The sequence below is a fragment of the Pimephales promelas genome, chromosome 21 (genome assembly GCF_988280905.1).
Source record: "Pimephales promelas chromosome 21, fPimPro1.hap1.1, whole genome shotgun sequence".
In the NCBI taxonomy this organism is placed as follows: domain Eukaryota; kingdom Metazoa; phylum Chordata; class Actinopteri; order Cypriniformes; family Leuciscidae; genus Pimephales; species Pimephales promelas.
Genome location: NC_142789.1, coordinates 3,455,074 through 3,477,262, shown reverse-complemented (window position 1 = coordinate 3,477,262; position 22,189 = coordinate 3,455,074). Strand labels below are relative to the sequence as shown.

The 22,189-nt window shown below is 43.6% G+C and overlaps 1 protein-coding gene across 1 annotated transcript in view; it reads right to left on the bottom strand.

Moving 5' to 3' along the window:
• Nucleotides 1-22,189, bottom strand: part of znf740a (zinc finger protein 740a) — a 380,822-nt gene that overhangs the window by 444 nt on the left and 358,189 nt on the right. The window lies entirely within an intron of this gene.

The window sequence follows — 22,189 nt, the reverse complement described above, 5'->3', positions numbered from 1 at the left end:
AAACAAATGATGTGTCATTGTTGGTCGATGTTTTTATTAACAGACGTTAACCAATGAGATCTTATTGTAAAGTGTTACCATTTATTTTGTTGTTTGTCTTAAAAAATTAATTGATGCTAATCATATGAATCACAGTGATCCATATTTGTAATTATATACAAATATATAATTATAATTAAAACTATTATGAGTAAAATTAACAACAATATTAATTATAGACATCAAGAATTATCATAATAGCCACATTTAGCTTAGGCCTAATGTACTTAATTTGACAACTTTTATTTCTCAATGGCCTTTACAGTAACATCATAATAGCATGTCTGCTTTGTCTTCTTTCTGTCTCTCATCTACTCTTGCTTTTTATTGCTATTGCTGTTCTGGATCATTTTAAATGTATATTCTCTGGCTGTTTTGCACAGGTATTTCAATAATAAAACTGAATTTAATGAAGGGTTTTACTCTGCTATATAAATGCAGTCATTATTAAAACACTATTTTAATTTGACTTTTTTTTTATAATGTCTTTGCAAGGAACTTGCGGTTGTGCTCATATCAACCCCAAGATGGCGCTCTTACATCAATAAATTTGAATTGAAATGCCAGACGGGAATTTGAATTAGAATGACAGAAATGGGATTTTTATTTTATTTTTAAAGAATCTATTTTTTTATATATATTTTATGTATTTATTTAGTTTAAGGAAACATAAATTCAATTCAGTCAGTCTGTCTGTCTATTGTAAGGTCTATAAAAACCTAAACTACTTTTAAGAACAACAAACAAGGTATTGCCAAGCCAATATTTAAAGTTTTATCTTGCCTTTTCTAGTTAAAAACATTTCTTGCAGTTAAATAAATTGTATGTAGCCTATATATATATATATATAATTCTACAACTATGGAATTCTGTATTTTGTTTGTCACCTCAATTCATATATGTTTTTTTTTAAAAGACAGTCTCTCTTCAACAATATATTTGTACACAGCCAATAACATTGAAATTCTTCAAATATAATTTCTCATCTAAAGCACAGCCAGATATTTTTATTATACACTGATCAACGAAAATGAGCATTCTGTGTATTGCTAATATGTGGTAGCCTATATAATAGGTAGCCTATATAATAGGCTACTGTGATAGGCCTATAACAATTATAATCTTGCACGTAGAATCTGTTTCTACGCTTACTCGATCCTCCTGAAATGAGGCATTTACCTGAAGTAACTCTACTGAAGCAGGCTAGTTTCATTGTCAGTTTCTACTAATATAGTAGCCTACCCTGATTTTTGGAATCTTAACACTGTTTGCAAAATATCCTCTCACTATAGGGACGTAAAGACGAGAAAGTAAAGCGGTGTTTAAAACTGCCTCCGTACCTTAACCTGACTCACAATGATATAAGCTTAGCTAATAATAATGATTATGATTTTGAGCTGTCGGGACGGATTACGCGGAAAATGTCGGAATTCTTTGAGTATGTTGCAGTTTTACACCTAAACCGCTAGAGGAAAGAATCTCCCGTCCTTCATCGTCCTTTCTGGATCACCCCTGTTCACTTTAAGATTTATTTGTTTCGGATAATGATGCCAGTGATGTGCAGTATGCAACAGAAATGTAAATACTTGCGTTACAATATGTCTGCGTGTGTTGAGGTGAAACTGTATACAGAAAAGACGAGAGAATTAAACAAAGAGGGATCCAGAGAAGGAAAGGGGTTTTTGTCAGGACATGTTGTGATGGGCATGTTGGTAATTATAGAGTGAGCGTGGCGTTTGGAAACTCAGCATACAGCTCTGCCAACACACACTTGCAAAATACCTTGAGCCTGGAGCGTTCAACGCCCTAATTCATACCGACACTCTTATAAACACAAGCATATGTGCATTCACACACACGCATGAAATCAGCATTATTGGCAAATCCCGTTTTGTCAATGTATATGCAAGCACACTACAGGTTTGAACTGCCTGAATGTTGATGAATACATTACAACAAAAAGCTTGTGCAATGTAAGGAAAGATTGCGTTTTTTAAATGTGCATGTAATAGATCTACTTTTACTTTATTTTTATATTTTGATCTTCCCCATACTGTCTTACCGTAGCGCGATTTTATTCACGCTGAAAGGCAGCTTGGATACCCATGAGCAGATTTTCGCTTCATTTAGGGAACCAATCACAGAACGGGGAGGGAGCAGCAAGGCGATGACGACATCTATGCGACACACGTGACCGAAGCAGTTTGTTTATCTATGGATTCAACATGGCAGCAGACTCGAAGCTACCTTTTAATGCAGCCTTAGATATTGTTTTAATTAGTTTAGAATGCAAGTTTATTTAGAAAAAAGAGCCGCTTTTGGCGTTAAACTTCGCGAGACCCCAGTCGTTATTGTTGTCTCGCCATTAATTGCCATAATGGAGGACCATGTACAGGAGGCGGTCAACCTTGGAATATCTGCCACTCAGCTGTGTCCCGAGAAAGAAAATGCGATAAAGAATTGTCGATACCAACTTCTGTTCGGCAGTCCCGAGGTCTGGATGAGTGGAAAGTGGAAAGACATGTTAGCCACGGAGTTGTATACCTGCGTCGTCGACGAAGTCCTTTAACTTATAAATAGTAAGTGGTATTTATTATGCCTGTAGACTACCTACTGTGTTTGTCACAGTGCCACTAAGTTGTGTTGCTTTTCAATATCATATACAGCTAACGTTTTAGTAGCATAACGTTCAGCTGTGCACGTAACGTTACCCGATTTACTTTAGTCATTAAATTACATTTTTATTTGAAGAGTTCAGATGCAAAAGCCTCTAAATGCCATTTGAAATTTTCTTCTAAAATGACCATTTTTATCAAGCTTGTATATTTAAGTTCAGTAATTTCACTTAAATGGCAATGAAGCTTACCTATTAATTGTCATTTAAGTGAAATTACTGAACTTAAATATACAAGCTTGATAAAAATGGGCATTTTAGAAGAAAATTTCAAATGGCATTTAGAGGCTTTTGCATCTGAACTCTTCATTTAGTTTAACTTGTGAAGTACAAGCGCAAACAATTTCCAATGCAAATAACAACTTCAACATCTATGTTAAACTGTACTTAATACTTGTGTTTTTCTAATTGAAATGATTGGCTATGAGCTACGAGCATTTGATAGACATTCTTAGCACCCAATAAACGGTGCCGGGCATTCGTAAACCACGCCTCAAATACGAGAAAATGTACATGTGGTTCCCAGACCCAAGTCACAACGAGAATTGGGCCTGGCATTAGCCAGGCTAATTTTGATCCGGAAACATCATAAACTAAATACTGTAGTCTGTGGTTACGGTCACACTGTTGCTGGTGTACTCTCTATACTCTGTACTCTCACTCTCTATAGGGCACAGCTGATTGGTTCCTGCTGTATCAGTAGCCAATGAGCTCGCTGCTCAACCCTCAGAAACTCCTTTTCTACCAAAGCATTATATTCTCATTTTCACCAAAAAAGACCTGGTTTGGAACTGGTGCTGGTTCAAAGTTCAACTTTCGAATCTTCTCAGAACCTATTTTTTTTCCCCCACTGACTAGAGAGCCCAGCGAACGACATTGTTACGTCACTGTGTACGTCGCCATATGTCTTAGCTCAACGTAAGCATGATGTGGTAAAAGAACAGTTCTAGTCCAGCAAAGAGTTAGTGCCGCTTTGGAACCAATTTTCCTGGCCAAGAACCAGTTCTTTGGTTGTCGAAACCATAGACTGAAAAAAAAAGATGGCCGACGCCCCTTCACTCTCTTCCATTGGTCAGCCACCAGGATCCCGATATGGTGCTGACATCTTGGAACTTGAGTCTGCGCAGAAGCGATTTTGGGACCAGTCATGCGCAGTTGTGAGCTGGAAGTAAAGCCACGAAATCAAGGCCCCGTCCTCACTCTCACATGATCGCAAGAACACGCTCCTGCACTTTTTTTTAAATGAATTATAGAAATTTAGATATTAAATTCAAAGCTTCAATCTCCTCAGTCCTCCGAAGATCCCGAAAAAGAAAGTCTGTTGGTGCTTCAGTGACTACTTCGCTCAGAGAACCTGTCAATCACAGCTGTCAATCATGATGTCACACCAAACTTATTTTAAAAACAATCACTTGAAATTACATCAGTGTGATTAAAACTACATTAAATGACAAACCATCTTTCGAAAAATGATATTTGAAGTGTAATTTAATTTTTAGTTTGTCTCACGTGCCGTTGAATAACATGGGGAGGCGGGGTGTATGAACTATATTAGGACCGGCCACCGGGGGGGCGATCGAGACGTTTTGGTTTCTCTTTTCAGGGCTTGTGCGGCATGCTTGGTCGAAACACAAAGAACTGGTTCGTGCTCCTACTCGCGAACCAGTTCTTTGTGTTTCGACAGCCAGGAAAATTGGTTTCAAAGCGTTTCCAACTCTTTGCTGGACTAGAACCGTTCTTTTACCACGTCATGCTGGGGGCGGGGTTATTGTAATTGTTATGCTTGAATTTGGCACAAGTGTTTCTGGGAAAGGTAGGACTTATGGCGATGTACACAGACGTATATTAATTCTCTATATTGTAGCATCAGCATGTCTTACTCGCTCACAGTAGTGTGTCGTTTGTGTAACAGTAGCAAGACCCGAACCTGCTCTGCAGCAACAGTAACAGCAGATCTAAGACCAAACATATCAACATTGTCATATCCATTACCATCCCAAACACTCTGAGAGTTGTCACGACAGAACTGCCTTTGTTGTGACAAAATTCATTTTGGTGCAGATTTTCAGAATGTGGAGATTTTCAAGGCTCAAAAAGGATCAAGTAACAGCACAATTATGCTGCATTTAGTTAACACGATTGCTTCAGAGATTGAATATTTCAGAACTTTGTTTCGTTATTGAGATGGATCTGAATAAAACCATTTCATTTAAGAGAACTGTAATATCATTTCACGATATGACCCTACTGTATTTTGGATGTTTTCCTGACCACCTGACCTTCTCTTGGAAATACATGTTTCACTGTAGTTCTGCAGAAGTCATCATCACAAACATGTTCATGTGTGATCGATTTGATGAAAACATATGCTAGAAACAGAATATTTACAAAGCAGGCATGAACAAAACACTGCAAGCATAGCACACATAGACTCTTCTCAATCTCTATATAATTCTAATGATCCTTTAAATTAAGTTGATCAATAAAAACAACAATAATAAAAAAACACCAGTATTTGTAAAATAAATGGGTTTGTGATCAGAAGGCCCGAGGCAGTGGTTAATGGACTAATGGATTAGAGGACAGAGTCTCTCTAGTGGTGATTTTAAACTCATGCTCCTGGCAGAAACTGCAGAAACTCTACAATTGTTTCCATATGTGGATCAAACTGCTTTTCCTTTATTCAAACTCCTCCTCCTCCTCCTTTTTTGCTCTCTTTATCTTTCTCTCCCTCTCTCTATTTTCGAATAATTTTGAGTTTTTAAAACTTTTATGATGTCTGTCTTAATCAGAACAACCTGGCACATTTTGGCATGGCTACAAACTTATGGAAATTCAATCATTGTGAGAGAGACCGAGAAAGAGGAAAAAGTCAAAGTTACAGAGAGAGAGAGAAAATGAGAGAAAAAAGAGCAGAGTAAAAACAAAGACTGTGGTAACCTTCTTTCTCTGTTGAGGCGACTCGGGCAAAAATAGATGTCCCATTACAGATGGAGGAGTGGAAAGTAGTGGAGGATTAGGTGAGGGAAAATGGGAAGAAAGAAGAAGAAAAAGAATGACTTCAAAGCAGACGTGAATCTGACAGTAATGGTAGTTGACAGACGTGAGTTCATGATGACATCACTGGCTAAATTGAGAAAGTTTTTTGTCTCACCAAACACATGTAGTTAAACATGTAAATACCGTGCTGTAAACTAGGGTTAATTCAGGGTAATTGGGAAACATTTTGCCATTGAGATGACTTGGACAAAAATGTCCTGAATTCACCCCTTCTTTTTGTGAAGAAAATGTGAGTGGTGTTTGCCCACATAAAAACTCAACCATATGACGCCGCGCTGTTGTTAGAGTGTATTTGTGGTTCCTTGAACAGAGTGATTTATTTGTGCGTTGCTGGAGTGTTGCCAGGTGGCAACTGCTCAAAAGACTAGCTCAGACCCGCATACATTTCCAGTCTAGTTTCTAATCTAGCTGGTGGACCATGCTGCACAAAATAAAAGTGATGGTCAACCATCATGGTACTTCTGGTGAAGCTGATTGAAGTATTTCAGGCTTAGCAGAAACCCGAATGGGACACTAATATCCAGAACACATCAGATGCGGCGGGTGATGACCAGCGTTTTTCAATGGATTTACAAATCAAAAGAGTTCTCTCGAAGTATTCTAAAACTAACTATACTATTATAACTTATACGCTAGCACTTCTATATATATTTGACGTTAGCTATGTTAACCCTTCAGCATATCTCCAGGCAACTACTGCCTTTTGTCCCTCACTGTACTCCAACGTGTCTCCAGGTGAACACTGTCTTCTGTCCCTAACTATTCTCCAACGTGTCTCCAGACGACTACTGCCTTTTGTCCCTAACTATACTCCGACGTGTCTCCAGACGACTACTGTCTTTTGTCCCTAACTATTCTCCAAAGTGTCTCCAGGTGACCACTGCCTTTTGTCCCTAACTGTACTCCGACGTGTCTCCAGACGACTACTGTCTTTTGTCCCTAACTATACTCCGACATGTCTCCAGACGACTACTGCCTTTTGTCCCTAACTATACTCCGACGTGTCTCCAGACGACTACTGCCTTTTGTCCCTAACTATTCTCCAAAGTGTCTCCAGGTGACCACTGCCTTTTGTCCCTAACTATACTCCGACGTGTCTCCAGGTGACCACTGCCTTTTGTCCCTAACTATACTCAGACGTGTCTCCAGACGACTACTGCCTTTTGTCCCTAACTATACTCAGACGTGTCTCCAGACGACTACTGCCTTTTGTCCCTAACTATTCTCCAAAGTGTCTCCAGGTGACCACTGCCTTTTGTCCCTAACTATACTCCGACGTGTCTCCAGGTGACCACTGCCTTTTGTCCCTAACTATACTCTGATGTGTCTCCAGACGACTACTGTCTTTTGTCCCTAACTATACTCCGACGTGTCTCCAGGTGACCACTGCCTTTTGTCCCTAACTATACTCTGACGTGTCTCCAGACGACTACTGCCTTTTGTCCCTAACTATACTCCGACATGTCTCCAGACGACTACTGGCTTTTGTCCCTAACTATACTCCGACGTGTCTCCAGACGACTACTGCCTTTTGTCCCTAACCATACTCCGACATGTCTCCAGACGACTACTGGCTTTTGTCCCTAACTATACTCAGACGTGTCTCCAGACGACTACTGCCTTTTGTCCCTAACTATACTCAGACGTGTCTCCAGACGACTACTGCCTTTTGTCCCTAACTATACTCCGACATGTCTCCAGACGACTACTGCCTTTTGTCCCTAACTATACTCAGACGTGTCTCCAGACGACTACTGCCTTTTGTCCCTAACTATACTCCGACGTGTCTCCAGACGACTACTGCCTTTTGTCCCTAACTATACTCCGACATGTCTCCAGACGACTACTGCCTTTTGTCCCTAACTATACTCAGACGTGTCTCCAGACGACTACTGCCTTTTGTCCCTAACTATACTCCGACGTGTCTCCAGACGACTACTGCCTTTTGTCCCTAACTATACTCCGACATGTCTCCAGACGTCTACTGCCTTTTGTCCCCAAACATCTGTCATTCAACTAGGACTGCAGATATAAATACAAACAATGACAAAGCAGTGCTTGTTTATCATTTTGAATGTCAATCATGCGGATCACTTTCTTCGTTCCATCGGCTCATGTTATTATGAAAATATTTGTGCATTCGAAAGGTCAGGTAAGATGACGAACAGCCTTCTGTCTTGACTTCTTTTCAAGAAAAAAAAATCATTTAATTTTTTTGGCGATGAAAGCGATACTTTTCTGGCTTTCATCATTTCGCTTTTATTCTCGAGCACTGACTCGTTCGTGAAGCTGAACAGAGTTATCAGAGGTCTCTCTCTCACCGACGGCCAATTCAACATGCCAAAGCGGCCTAAAAAAACCCGATGGGGGCTGACTAGAGCCAGCGGTGCATAAATCCAACACGGATGTGACTTAAACTGCAATTCATCGTCTGGCCACTAGAGACAGGCTGCAAAAGAGAGTCAATCCCAAAGACCCTCATGTTTACAGGCTAGTGCAAAAAATGGTTTTGGTTTATATAGCTAATTTTGCCCTTCATGACAACTGTGAAGGGACTGTTTTTTTTCATCTCATCTGTTTAAATTATATTAATCCTTAAAATTCTGCATAATTAAGGGCGTGGCCACTTGAGTGACTGATGGATCAATGCTGATGTCACTACTAGCTGTTTGTCTGCTGTCTGTTAAGGCCAATTTATACTTCTGCGTCGAGGGTATGCCGTAGTGTATGGCTTAGGCTACACACGTCGTGAGCATTTATACTTCTGCGTTCAGGTCTTGGTTGCTCTGCAGTACTGCTCCGAAACACTAGTTGGCGGCGGAGGGTTTTAATGTTCCACTGTGTTTAGATTCCTCACGGCTAGGTTACTACAAGCAATATCGACTGAAAGAGAGCGGATCATGTTGGATTTGGAGCTTTTTGAGGTGGAAAAACAGTTAATTTTAATGAAATTACTAAAACTTAAAGGCAGAAACGAGAGAAGACGTCGGAGGAGATGGTACGTGCAGAAATGCGTAGGAGGAAATGCGATGCTACCAAGCCGACCAATCACAGATCTTGCGGTCTGCGTCGTCGAGACCTGTAGTTACATTTTTGAGGACGTGTGCGTCAGGCTATGGCGAAGGGTACGCGTGTAACTGCTCTCGGTGGGTTAGGCAAGATGGAGAGAGTCTCGACTGATGTCTTTACGGTTTCTTTATTTTTCTTCTCATATCCGTAATGCACCGTGGAAACTATAAAAATATACAAATTGTAAAAAACATTAGTATCTTCATAGACATTTCCTTAGCTACATCACACATTCTCACGCAATAAAACCTAATTAAATACCTCACTAAACAACCTTTTCCTTTTACCAAGATCTTCATACACAACTCTGTTAAAAACATCCTTGAATTAACATAGCAAAGCAGATGCTCTTTGTCGATACATAGTTCAAACAACTTACAACAATAAACATGAACACTTCATCCCCGCAGCACCTGCATATAAACAACTAAACGTACATCATTCCGCTTCCCAAGGGCGTTAAACCAATCCTAGCAATTTCCTTTGTTCTTTATCGTCTCAAGTTTGGCGTCTTTACTGTGTGCTGCCGTCTGTTCGCTCTTGGTTTGTTTATGGGATTGCGATAGCTGTAACTCGTGAGCATGGGGTTTATCTAGCGTTAGATTTCGCCTAGTGGCCGAACTATACTGCCAACTAGTGGAAGTCACTGGTGCCTGAGTCGAGTGAGGTGCTCATTTTCTACATTACAATCCCAATAAAACAACCATAAATTCATCAATACAACTTATACATTTACACTCAATCAAGACATTTTAAATGAGCCTAAACTGATGGTTACAACGCGCGCATTATCAGTTATCCGGGAGTGACGCGCGGCCAAGATGGCGGCGGCCAGCTTCAAAAACACTCTTCAGAAACCCACGGGCGACGTTACGGACACTAAGTCCTTATTTTTGTACAGTCTATGTGCTGTCATCGATCGCTCAAAAACGTCCCGACATTCCTTGGTGCGACCTGGCCTTAACGGAGACTTGCTTGCTGTCAGAATGAGCCTTTATGCAAAATGTAAAATACTCATGTGAACTTCTAACATTTACAGATAAGGACGCAACCGTAAGATTAAGAATACGCTTCATTCGTTCGGTACACGCGTGCAGAACAAAAAGCAGAGATAGAGAATCCGTACTCCTTTCTCCCCTGCGCTTACATTAGTGTATGGGACTGTGTGTGAGCACATGGCCTTGTGTCAACATGCATGCATGAAGTAATTAACGGGTTTGTGTGTGTTTCCATGGCACTGGAAATGTATAAATGACTTCACATTTGGGCGTCTGCTCAATGAATGTGCTCTTTCATTGGTTAGGATGTGAGCTTAACTTTATAACCCAAAACTAAACTCTCTCTCTCTCTCTCTCTCTCCATTTCTATCTCATTTTCTCCTCTTGTTCTTGCCAGGTCCATTTAAACACAGCACAGTGTGCTCTTTGTGTGTTTGCCCTGACTGGGCTTTTGGACTTTTGAGTTTGACACACGTTTAAATTCTGCTTAAAGTCTTTGTCTATGTCTGCTTGTGTGTTGTTGTCGGTGTGTGGATGCATATTCCAACACACACAAGCACACACACATAAACGCACGCACAGAGACATGCACACACAGAACTTCACATGACATCAATCTATGTGGACTGTGCAGTGATCTCATTACAGACAACTTGCTGTTGATTAAAGCCTACTGTGTCTCTCTCTCTCTCACACACACACACACACACACACACACACTTTTCCTCCTTCAGCCCGAGGCTCACTCCATTCTGCGGTTTCTCCTCTGCTTGCTTCCAAACGGGGCCCCATTTTATGTTCTCTAAAAACTCACTCAACCGTACTTTCTTTTTTTATGTTATTTTCCTTACTTCATTGCTCTCATGCCCTTATATATTTATTTTACTAATCTGTATAGATCTGGTATATATATATATATATATATATATATATATATATATATTCTTTAATTTCACAGTTATGCCGCAAGAAAATTTTTTATTTATGCTGATGTGTCCAGGAAAGCTTCTGTCATGCCCAGTTAATTCCCTCTGCAAACTAGCAGGCGCTGTACATGCAGAGGTCCAAACGTCTGAGCCAAACGCTTTGAAAAAACTCAAATCTGAACGTAGAAATTCACAGAGTTTTGATATTCAAAGGTAACACAAATAAAATGTTATAATGTAAAATAAATAAGAAATATTTGTGATTTATTGACACAAAATACTCCTTCTAAGACTATAGTGTTGCACTGTAAAAATGAATACGACTGAATATGTGAAATCTAATCAATAAAATTGAGGCAACAGATTACAATCAATATTAATAATCAAATTGAACAAATTAGAATTGAGGAATAATTAACCAAATTAATTACTTAAAATTTAACCATTTAAAATTAGTAGAATTTACACATTTTTAAAAAAACAAAAATATTGGAAAAACAGACTGACATCAGAAATGAATTGAACTCTTTTTTTCATATATATTGCCAACATTGACAACACCTGATTAAAACAAGCAGAATCACTGAAGGAGAAAACGTCTCGGTTACGTATGTAACCCTCGTTCCCTGAGTAGGGAACGGAGACGTTACGTCAGAAGTGACGGAGATTGGGGGTTTCGCATAGAAAGCCAATCCTCTTCGAGTATTAAAACACGAGCCAATGGCATGCAATGCCTTGGGGCTGCGGAAATTTGCATAGCGTACTCCGCCCTACTCCGTGAGTATAAAAGGAGGAAGTGAACGCAACCGCAGTATGTCTTCGCTGAGGAGCCAAGACTGAACTCGGCCTCTACCCAGCGATACAGCAGAAGTGGCAGGGAGACGTAACGTCTCCGTTCCCTACTCAGGGAACGAGGGTTACATACGTAACCGAGACGTTCCCTATCGTAGTCACTTCGAGTTACGTCAGAAGTGACGGAGATTGGGGGTCTGTGCCATCACGCCATCTTCAAGCTGTCTTCCAGTGCCCTGCGAAAGACTGAACCCCCGAGCCTTACCTCTTTTTTTTTTTTTTTTTTGGGGATCCGACTTTGACACAGGATTACCAAGGTACACTGGGAACATATCCCGAAGGGGACATGCTACCAGCTGCCTACCGAAGGGAGGACTTAAGAATACACATATGGCCACATAGGAACGCATATGGAACACTGGAGTACCAACCGCAGGTGGCTACTGATTTAAACTCCAGGGGTGGCAGATGGCTTGCCAAGGGAAGACACATGCTCAGAGAGGCTTACAGTGGATAATACACATGAGACGGTTACCATGGGGAACCGTGCGCATGGAGGCACCTAGCTAGCATCCAGAGCAACGCAGTGGTGCCCGCATCGTCGGTGCTGGAGGACTCAAGACTTCAATGGAAGAACTGAGGAAATATCGCACTTATCCAGTCCGGGGAGTGGAGTGGCGAGCAAGCGAAGACACCTGAGCGGATCCAGAACTGGCCGAAACGAGTACGTGAGAGGATACCGGCTCAATTCGCAGATTATAGAATCTGGCGAAGGTGTTGGGTGTCGCCCAGCCTGCAGCTCTGCAGATGTCTGTTAGCGAGGCGCCGTGCGCTAAAGCCCAAGAGGAGGCTACACTCCGAGTGGAATGGGCCGTCACACCAAGGGGGCACGGAAGGCCTTGCTGCTGGTAAGACAAAGCAATGGCATCCACTATCCAGTGGGACAGCCGTTGCTTTGAGAGAGCCCTTCCCTTCTGGCTCCCCCCATGACAGACAAAGAGCTGGTCTGAGGTCCTGAAACACTGCGTTCTGTCGACATAGGTGCGGAGAGCACGTACCGGACAGAGCAGTGCCAAGGCTGGGTCTGCCTCCTCCAGGGGCAGCGCTTGCAGGTTCACCACCAGGTCCCGGAGGGGAGTGGTAGGAACCTTGGGCATATATCCAGGCCGGGGTCTCAGGAATACGTGAGAGTAAGCCGGCCCGAACTCCAGGCACACTTCGTCAACAGAGAGTGCGTGCAGGTCCCTTACTCTCCTGATGGATACCAATGCAATCAGGAGTGCTGTCACATAGGACAGGGCAAAAACTCTACCGACTGCAAAGGCTCCAGGGGAGGCCTCTGCAGAGCACCCAGGTCTACTGAGAGGTCCCCAGAGGGCAGGAGGGGAGGGAGGCGGATTTAGCCCCCTCACTCCCCTCAGGAACCTGATGACCAGGTCATGCTTCCCATAGACTTACCTTTCACTGCATCATGAGACGCGGCAATGGCCGCGACATAATCCAAAGGGTGGAGGGCGACAGCCTGCGCTCCAACCCCTCTTGCAGGAAGGAAGCATGACTCCGATCGAACATCTCCGGGGGTCTTCTCAGCGAGAAGAACACCAATTGACGAAGAGGTTTCACTTCAACGCATAAAGGTGTCACGTGGACGACGCTCTTGCGGAAGTGATGGTTGCCGCCACCGCAGGTGGCAGCGAACTCAAACCTGCCTCGTCCCGTCCTGGAGCCACACGTGCAGCCTCCAAGATCGGGACGAGGGTGCCACAGAGTGCCCCGTCTCTGAGAGAGTAGGTCCGGTCTCAGAGGAATAGGCCAAGGAGGTGCTGTCGCGAGGAGCAAGAGTTCGGAGAACCACGTCTTGGTGGGCCAGTAGGGGGCTACCAGCAAGACCTGCTCCTCGTCCTCCTTGATCTTGCACAACACCCGTGCAAGGAGGCTCACTGGGGGAACGCACACTTGCGTGGGCCCCGTGGCCAGCTGTGCGCCAGCGCATCCGAGCCGAGAGAGCCGCGGGTCAGAGAATAACTGGGCGCAGTGGGACGAGTCCCGAGAGGCGAACAGGTCTAACTGTGCCTCCCCGAACTGGTCCCAAATCAGCTGGACCGACTGGGGATGGAGTCGCCATTCGCCGGAGATGGGACGGGCCCGGGACAGCTCGCGGCTGCCCGATTCCGGTCTCCAGGAATGTAACTGCACGAAGGGACCTCAGGTGCTTCTGACTCCATATCAAGAGGTGGCGGGCGAGCTGCGACAACCGGCGCGAGCGTAGACCCCCCCTGGTGGTTGATGTACGCTACTGCCGTAGTGTTGTCTGAGCGGACAAGCACATGCTGGCCCTAGAGCACGCTCGGAAGCGGTGCCGGGCGAGCCGTACTGCCAACAGCTCGAGGCAATTGATGTGCATGAGGCGCTGGGCTCCTGTCCAGGAACCGGCGGCTGCATGCCCATTGCACATGGCACCCCAACCCGTGGTAGACGCATCCGTGGAGACAACGAGATGCCTGGAAACTCGCTGAATAGGGACCCTGTCCGTAAAAAGCTGAGGTTCGACCACGGGAAGAAGGATCGGCGGCACGTCGGAGTCACTGGAACTCGGAACGAGCCGCGATGCCATGCCCACCTCGGGACTCGATCGCGAAGCCACAGCTGAAGCGGTCTCATATGAAGCAAACCGAGCGGCGTTGCCGCGGCCGCGGATGCCATATGCCCCAGGAGCCTCTGAAAAGTTTCAGTGGAACCGCACTCTTGCCCTCGAACTGTCGAAGACAAGCCAGCAGTGAGTGCGCGCGCTCGTTCGTGAGCTGCGCGGACATGGCGACCGAGTCTATCTCCATGCCGAGAAAAGAGATCCTCTGCACGGGGCAAAGTTTGCTCTTTTCCCGGTTGACCCGAAGGCCCAGACGGGCTAGGTGCCGTAGCACCAGGTCTCTGTGTTCGCAAACCTGAGCTCGAGAGTGTGCTAGTAACAGCCAGTCGTCGAGATAGTTCAGGATGCGAACCCCGTGTTCGCGAAGGGGAACAAGGGCTGCCTCGACGATCTTCGTGAAGACGCGAGGGGACAGAGCTAACCCGAATGGGAGAACGGCGTACTGGTATGCCTGGCCCTCGAAGGCAAACCGAAGAAACGGTCTGTGTCGAGGGAGAATGGAGACATGGAAGTACGCGTCCTTCAGGTCGATCGCTGCAAACCAATCCTGATACCGAACACATTCGAAAATGCGTTTGGCCGTGAGCATTTTGAACGGTAGTCGATGGAGAGAACGGTTCAAAATGCGCAGGTCCAGGATCGGTCGTAACCCACCGGTCTTTCTTGGGGACAATGAAGTAGGGGCTGTAAAGCCCGGACCTCACCTCGGCTGGAGGGACCGTCTCGATTGCACCCTTCGCCAGCAGGGTCGCAATCTCCGCTCTCAAGACTGGGGCATTGCCACCAACCATCGTGGAGCGAACTCCCCTGAAGCGGGGAAGAGACCGTGCGAACTGAATCGCGTAGCCGAATCCGATCGTTCTGATGACCCAGCGGGAACCCCGGGAAGCGCTAGCCAGGCTTCCAGGAAGTGAGCCAACGGGGTCATGCGAACCACAGACGTCCCCCCGGAGGGGCAGCGAGGCGGGTCGACCGGCATGCGTGCAGGAGTTACCCCGTCCGGATGCACCGTCGAAACCCGCTCCCCGACAGAAGAGACCAGGGAAGGCAGAGCGTTCCACGGGGGTCTGTTCTGCCGGGGGTCTGGCGACAGAGGGGGAAGGGATTGGCGTAGCCCGGGGACGACACACGCACCCTTCCGCGCCCTCCGAGACAGAGAGGAATGAACGGGGCGACGCACTGGACGTCGTGCGCGCTCATTCCAGTCTGTGTGCTCAATGACAGTGTCAGCTTTTCCTCAACCAGCTCAGGGAGCTAGCTAGAACAAAAGATTCTCCACCGGCCCTCCACCGGGGAAGGAGGGGCCCTGCCACCGCCTCCTGAGAAAAACCATGACACTATCACTGAGCGGCCCGCCTCAGGAACATCGCTTCGCCTGGCATCTAGCGGGGCACGCGGCCTGAGGGGGGGCTCTTTTCTTGGGACGCTTACCTGTGGCCTCCTCCGCGACGCGAACCGGCTGAAGGCTGCTGCTGGGGCCGCGTGGGAGGGAAGGGAGCCGCAGGGGGGCGTCCTCGGCGGCGAGCTGGCGGAGGCGTCCGAGCCGACGGCTGGTTGGAGGCAGCAGCTGGCCGTCGGGGCAGAGAAACCGCCTTCGTCTGCTCCTAGGCGGTCGAGAAGTGCTGGGCAAAGTCCTGGACCGCACCGCCGAACATTATGATGCTCCTGGACCACAGCGGTGGGCATCACCTGACCAAGGGAGCGAGCGACCGCCTCCGTGACCCGTTTAAGGACAAGGTAGGCGACAGGCTCGCAGCTCGCTTGGTCCGTCACCTCCTCGTGCACATTCCTGAGCAGCTAGCTTTGTAGGTGCTCATCATATGCAGGGCGGAGGCTGCCTGTCCCGCCGCTCTACAGAATCGCGCCGCCATAGACGACGAGAACCCATAGGCTTTGGAGGGGCATCTGAGAGCAACCGCCGGTTGACCGGGGGAGCCCCAGCGTACCCACAGACAGCCGCATCGCCGAGGGGAGGAAGGGCGGGGAACTAAGCACGCTTTTTTTTTTTTTATTTTATTTATTTATTTTTTAGTGCGTGTCAGTTCCGCATGCAACTCGGGGAAAAAAGGAAATTGGGGTTGGCCGTGGCCGTAAGGCGGCAGCGTTACCCAAAAACCAATTATTCAGCCGCGAGAGATCGGGGAGGGGCGGAGTTCCACCCCCACCCGATGCTCACGGACGCCCGAGATAGCACGGCCATCATCGCGGGATCAGACACGGCGGCGCTGACGCTCCCGAGGGAGGCAACGCGGCCGCATCCTCACTTCCCGAGGAGTCAAGCCCGCCTAGTGATGCTGTGATCGACATCGCATCATCATCTGGAGCGCTGCCCGAAGCAGCCGGTGCCACCGAAGAAGCAACCGACTGAATCGAACTAACGCTCGCTGGCTCTCGCACTGAGGCGGGAGGTGTGGCCCGAGGAATCGTCGGGGCTTATCCCACACCATCACCGTAAATCACCAGGTCCCCGGGTCGACGGGCCCCCTATGGAGGAAACCGATCGAGCGGGGGGGACCGGGACTCTCACTCAAGTGAGATCATTGAGTCTCGACCTCAGTGTAGAGATGGTCATGTTCCCACAGAAGGAAAATGAGTCATCCACGAACGCTGCTGCTGCATGCTGAAATGCCCAGGCATACAAAGCAGCGATCGTGACCATCAGATGACGACAGAAATCAATCACACCCAGAAGAGCACGGGCGAACCGTCTTTAAAAAGACGTGCGCGTGCAGCTCTTTCAATGAGAGGAGGAAATTCACTCTTTCAGCGCTGAAGCGACCAGGGAGAAGCGCAAAGTCTGGCAGACCACTGCTCAGATCGCAGGCGATGCAGAATCTCGCTGGGTACCGCCGTCACACCAACACTGAAGAGGACGCTCGTCTCGAAGAGTCTTGAACAGTGCTTTCAGGAGTGAAGAGGTTCTCTTGGCTCCGAAGCGAAAACATACTGCGGTTGCGTTCACTTCCTCCTTTTATACTCACGGAGTAGGGCGGAGTACGCTATGCAAATTTCCGCAGCCCCAAGGCATTGCATGCCATTGGCTCGTGTTTTAATACTCGAAGAGGATTGGCTTTCTATGCGAAACCCCCAATCTCCGTCACTTCTGACGTAACTCGAAGTGACTACGATAGGGAACTGTAATTTGGTGAAATATGAGTGATTCAAGTCAAATAATTGTTAAAACATAACCATCAGATCACCTTTTATAACAGCCAAACAACATCTAAAGTTAATGACTTAAGGTTCAAGAGCCCAAAACACACACTGATCTCCATAATGGTGACTTAAAAATCATGGTTTTCTTCTTCAGTGATTCTGCTTGAAATTAATGAAATTGAAAGAAATTCAGTCACAGCATATAACATATATATATTTGCATATGCACATTTTAATCTAAAATCATGGTGATTTAAAAATTGTTCACTTCACTTATTTGTTTACTGTCCATCTATAATGGATTTTTTGGAAAAATGACAAATAGAAGCGCAATCACTAGTAGTTTACGCCACTATTTTCCTCTTTCATTGGCCAGGAAAAAAAATCCCTAAGATTTTACACATTTACGCTCATGCCCTATTTCTCTGCACACTTCTTTGACACAACACTAACAGGTCTGACCTCTGACCTCTAATGCTGCGAGTGCGACCTCAACCTTTCAAACCCTGAACACACGCATACACAGTTACAAATGATTTCATTTTCATTGGTCACACACATCTATTTCCTTTGATCTATTACCTTTGTTCTGCTCTAATCGACCATATAACTGATTTGCACATGCAAACCATATCTACCTTTTTAGACTGACAGAATATGCAAAGTTGAGGGAAAAGATCAAACGCTGTTTCTAACATGCAGTCTTCATCACTACTCCTTTATTTTACTCTTGTGTTCTTTTCTCTCCCTATTTATTTGTTCCATGCTTTCACCTCATTCAAACAACACACTTTTAGACTTACCAGCACTTTTCAGTTTTATATAAAGCTACTGTATACACATCTCTTCATTATCCCAGGTTAATGTTATTATAGGTCATGTCTGAGCAGCACAGTGATCACAGTAGCTCTCAAATCCCAACATTTTGTTTAGCCTTGTTCAGACTAATCAGTCCAAATTCGATTTTTGTGCAACATATTTAGAAAAAATATCACTTGAAATTCAATTTTTACAAAGCTATTTCAAACTACATTCATGTGTTCAAATCAGATTTCTGGAAACCCTTCAGTCTGACCGCTCTAATCGGATTTTGCTTAGCTTTTGTAAACGTTTTAGTGGAAAACATGCTGAAAGTCATTGCAAATAGAAGGTTGTGTTGATGTGAAGTGCAGATCGAGCAGAAAATTACAATATCCTCACTGCCAGTCGGCTTGGCGAACACGTCTCTTTGAATCTTGAGACCAGTGGGATGGTAATAAACCCGCTCATGCCAGCCTCATACGGTCTGCCAAATATAGAAGTCATGAAAACGAGGAACGAAAAATGGAAAATGGAAATTGAACGACCGCCACGGCACACATCAGACACAGTGTGGACAGTCTATCATTTAGATCAGATTCTAATCGGATACAGATATTTGGACTGACAGTGTGAACGTACTGACACACGTCTATTGAGCTGATGATTAATAACCAAAAAAATGATCGTGATTTTAACGGTAAAAATGCTGCAGTGCAAAACTGTTAATTTGTTAACAGAAACTTTCTTTATACGGTAAATAACTGATAATTGTGACATTTAATGCAATTTTACTGTAAAATACCGTTAAATTTACAGTTTTTGAAAGTGAAAAAGAACAACTCATTTTATATTTTACAGTGAAAAACCGTAGATTGACATTCCAATAATTCCCTGCGTGACAATTCACATTTGATTGATTTTTGTTGTAATAACTGTTTCTTCTTAGTACTTTTCTAATTAGTTATGTACATTAGGGTTTTAATGTTGTTCAATTAATGTTTATTATATTTTTTAAATTCCACGATGGTGTGACTAACACTGTGCAACACTTTCTTGTTGGAAGGCTGCTTGTGATGAGCTTTGATTTATCATGTGTCTCTCAACATTGCTGTGATGATTGTTGTTTGTCAGTGTATTACAATGGTACAATAGGTTAATATTAATAATTAATACTTTAATGAAATACAGTTTGTTACAGTAAATTTTAAATTAAGTTTGTAAAACTAATAACGTTGATACTGTATTTTTGACGGTAAAGTTCTGGTAACCACAGCTGCTGTTTTTTTTTTCTCGTAAAAACTACGGGATTTACCTTAAAACGCAATGTTGAAATCAATCATCTAAACAGCCACACAAACTAAAAAGTCTGAAGAGGACAGAGGAGACAACATCAACTCATGATCATACAAGAACCTGAAAGTCATCGGCCTTTGAAACTTCTGTCAAACTGAAAAGGTTCCAGATGCTTAAATAATAAAGACTTCATACCTGTGTATGCAAACAAGTACCCATGTTATTTAAGAATTAATTGCGGTACAGTAATTGCATGTGTGTTATAAGCAGCTACAAAAAAAAAAAAAACCTGATTAGGGTCAGATGCTGCTGAATGACAATAACCTTCAACCAAAGCTGACTTCTGAAAACCAAATCAAGAGCTAGTTCTCCAGCAGAGAGCAGATGTCAAAGGTCAGTCTTTTGAAGGACTGAAATCAGGGTTTCTGATACAAAAATACTAACAAAAAAAAAAACATCTGTGGAGGCGAGTGTTTGTATGAATGATGATGACATAAATGTAATAATGTAATCATGTGTGTGATTGCATGTTTATGAACCTTCAATGCTGGTTTAGGACACCTGATTTTTATAAAACGTGAAACGCAACAGCAAGGAATAAAAACAAACAAAAAAAAACAGTTCACTGCAAAATCTTTTGTTCTCCATGTCATTCTGAAAGCATGACTTTATGTGGCACACTAAAGGAGAAAATCTGAAGAGTTGTTCTGCGGTCTCTGCATGAATGTTTGACTTTCCGGATTCAAAAAGGATGCAGAACTCCATCAAAGTAACTTAAAAATGGTCCAACTGTGCCGCATTTTACAAGTCCTCTGAAGACTTTGTTTAAGGAATAGAACAAAACTTAAGTCTGTGAATGGATCAACTAATTCATTGAAAAGAAATGACTCAAAAGAAGAATTTGTTATGAATTATATTGGACATTTTGCATCAACTCTGATGAACAAGCCAATGACCGCTATGGTGTTGTTCAGTGAATTATATACTTTAGCTATTATGATTCATTTATGCTTGAAAACCTCAGTCTCCAGTATTCGGATGGAAAAGATCTACACATTTTTAAATTTTTCCTTTTGTGTTCCACAAAGACGTCACGCATGTTTGGAAAAACATGATAGAATTTACATTTTGAGTGAACTACACTCTTATAGATAAATATTCTTTATTGGCATCGATGCCTGGAACTTTCATTCAACAAAATGTTAGTTTTTTTAAAGTGAAAAAATGTTCTTTAGGTTTTTTAAAAGTTCTTCACACTAATAATAAACAAAAAAGGGTTCTCTTAAAGGTCCTTTGGGGAACCAAAATGGGCACTTCTTATGCACAATAACCCGGATAAGTTGACAACTTAAGAAATTTAAAAGTCTTAATAAGCAGGACTTGCAGATTTTATTTTGAACTAATAAAATTGAATTGCTCTTGAAAATGTTTGAGTAAGCTAATTAATGCATTTAACTTCAAATTGTCATGTAATCTCAATTTAAATATTTTTAGTAGGCTAGTGAAAACTTGGCTTTAACTATGGATAATTCTAGTTAAAGCTAGATAAAGCTAGTTAGCTAGCTTTAAATAGCCAGTACAGACTGATTTTACTGTACTTTATTTTATTTTTATTCAAAACTGTTTTAATTATTCTTATTTGTTTTGATGTATTTTAATTTCTTCCATGTAAAGCACTTTGAATTACCATTGTGTATGAAATGTACTATATAAATAAACTTGCCTTGCCTAATTCAATAAATCAGCCACGGCTCATCTGCAGGGGACAAAAATTCATGCACACAGACCTCTATAAGCTACACTCAATTAATAATAAATTATAAATTTGCTCAGCATTCGGAAACATATTTGTCGGATTTTCTAGACTATTTTAATTCGTAAAGTGGGCAGGATATATTTAAATGAGTCTTTATAGTACTGAAAAGGCAGCCGGTCTCGGAGACCTCCCTTGCACAACAGCGCCACCTCAAATTTCCAATGCAAATCTGTGGTGAAAAATGGAACTGCAGGAGCCATCAGGGCACATGCCCTGTCCTGTCAGCTATTATGACTAAACTAAACCTCGCTCCAGACCAAGACGATATCAATCCGCTTCACATATGTGTTATCGGGTCAGTAACTAGTTGGCATAGTTATCTGTTCTTCATGTGGAGTGACGTATCAAATTAATGAAAGGATAAACCCTTTAGTTTTAACGTGATGATGTGAATAGGCTACTAGCCTTTATGTACAGTGAATGTTCATGTTCGCCTAACAAACACAAGGATATAATTAGCTAGAACAATGCAGTCAGCGCAGTCTAACTTTGGTGAATACAACATAGGTTTATAGCAGCTAGCTATCGATCTCTGTTGTAAATGATAAAGCAAACTCAACAGTTTGTGTGAATGATTGTTTTCACCAATTTTTTGTTCGGAATCTGAATGTTCATTCATAGCCTATTGATAACTTTGACTAAATTTGTTTACGACAAGCCGTCGTTTATGCTCACTGGGAAACGCGAAGCTAACGTTATTTTGCTATTATTGCGTCCTTGTATGGGAGCTAAAGTTATAACCTTAGGTGGCGAAGCGTTTTATTGTGTTTTTCTGGTATTGTTTCTCATTTTCTGCAGTCTGTACTGCATTATATGAAAGCATTTATCTAAGGCCCCGTCCACACTACTGCGTTTTCGTTTAAAAACTGACAATTAAAACGAATACGATCTCCGTCCACACCAGCGTTTTATCTGCGT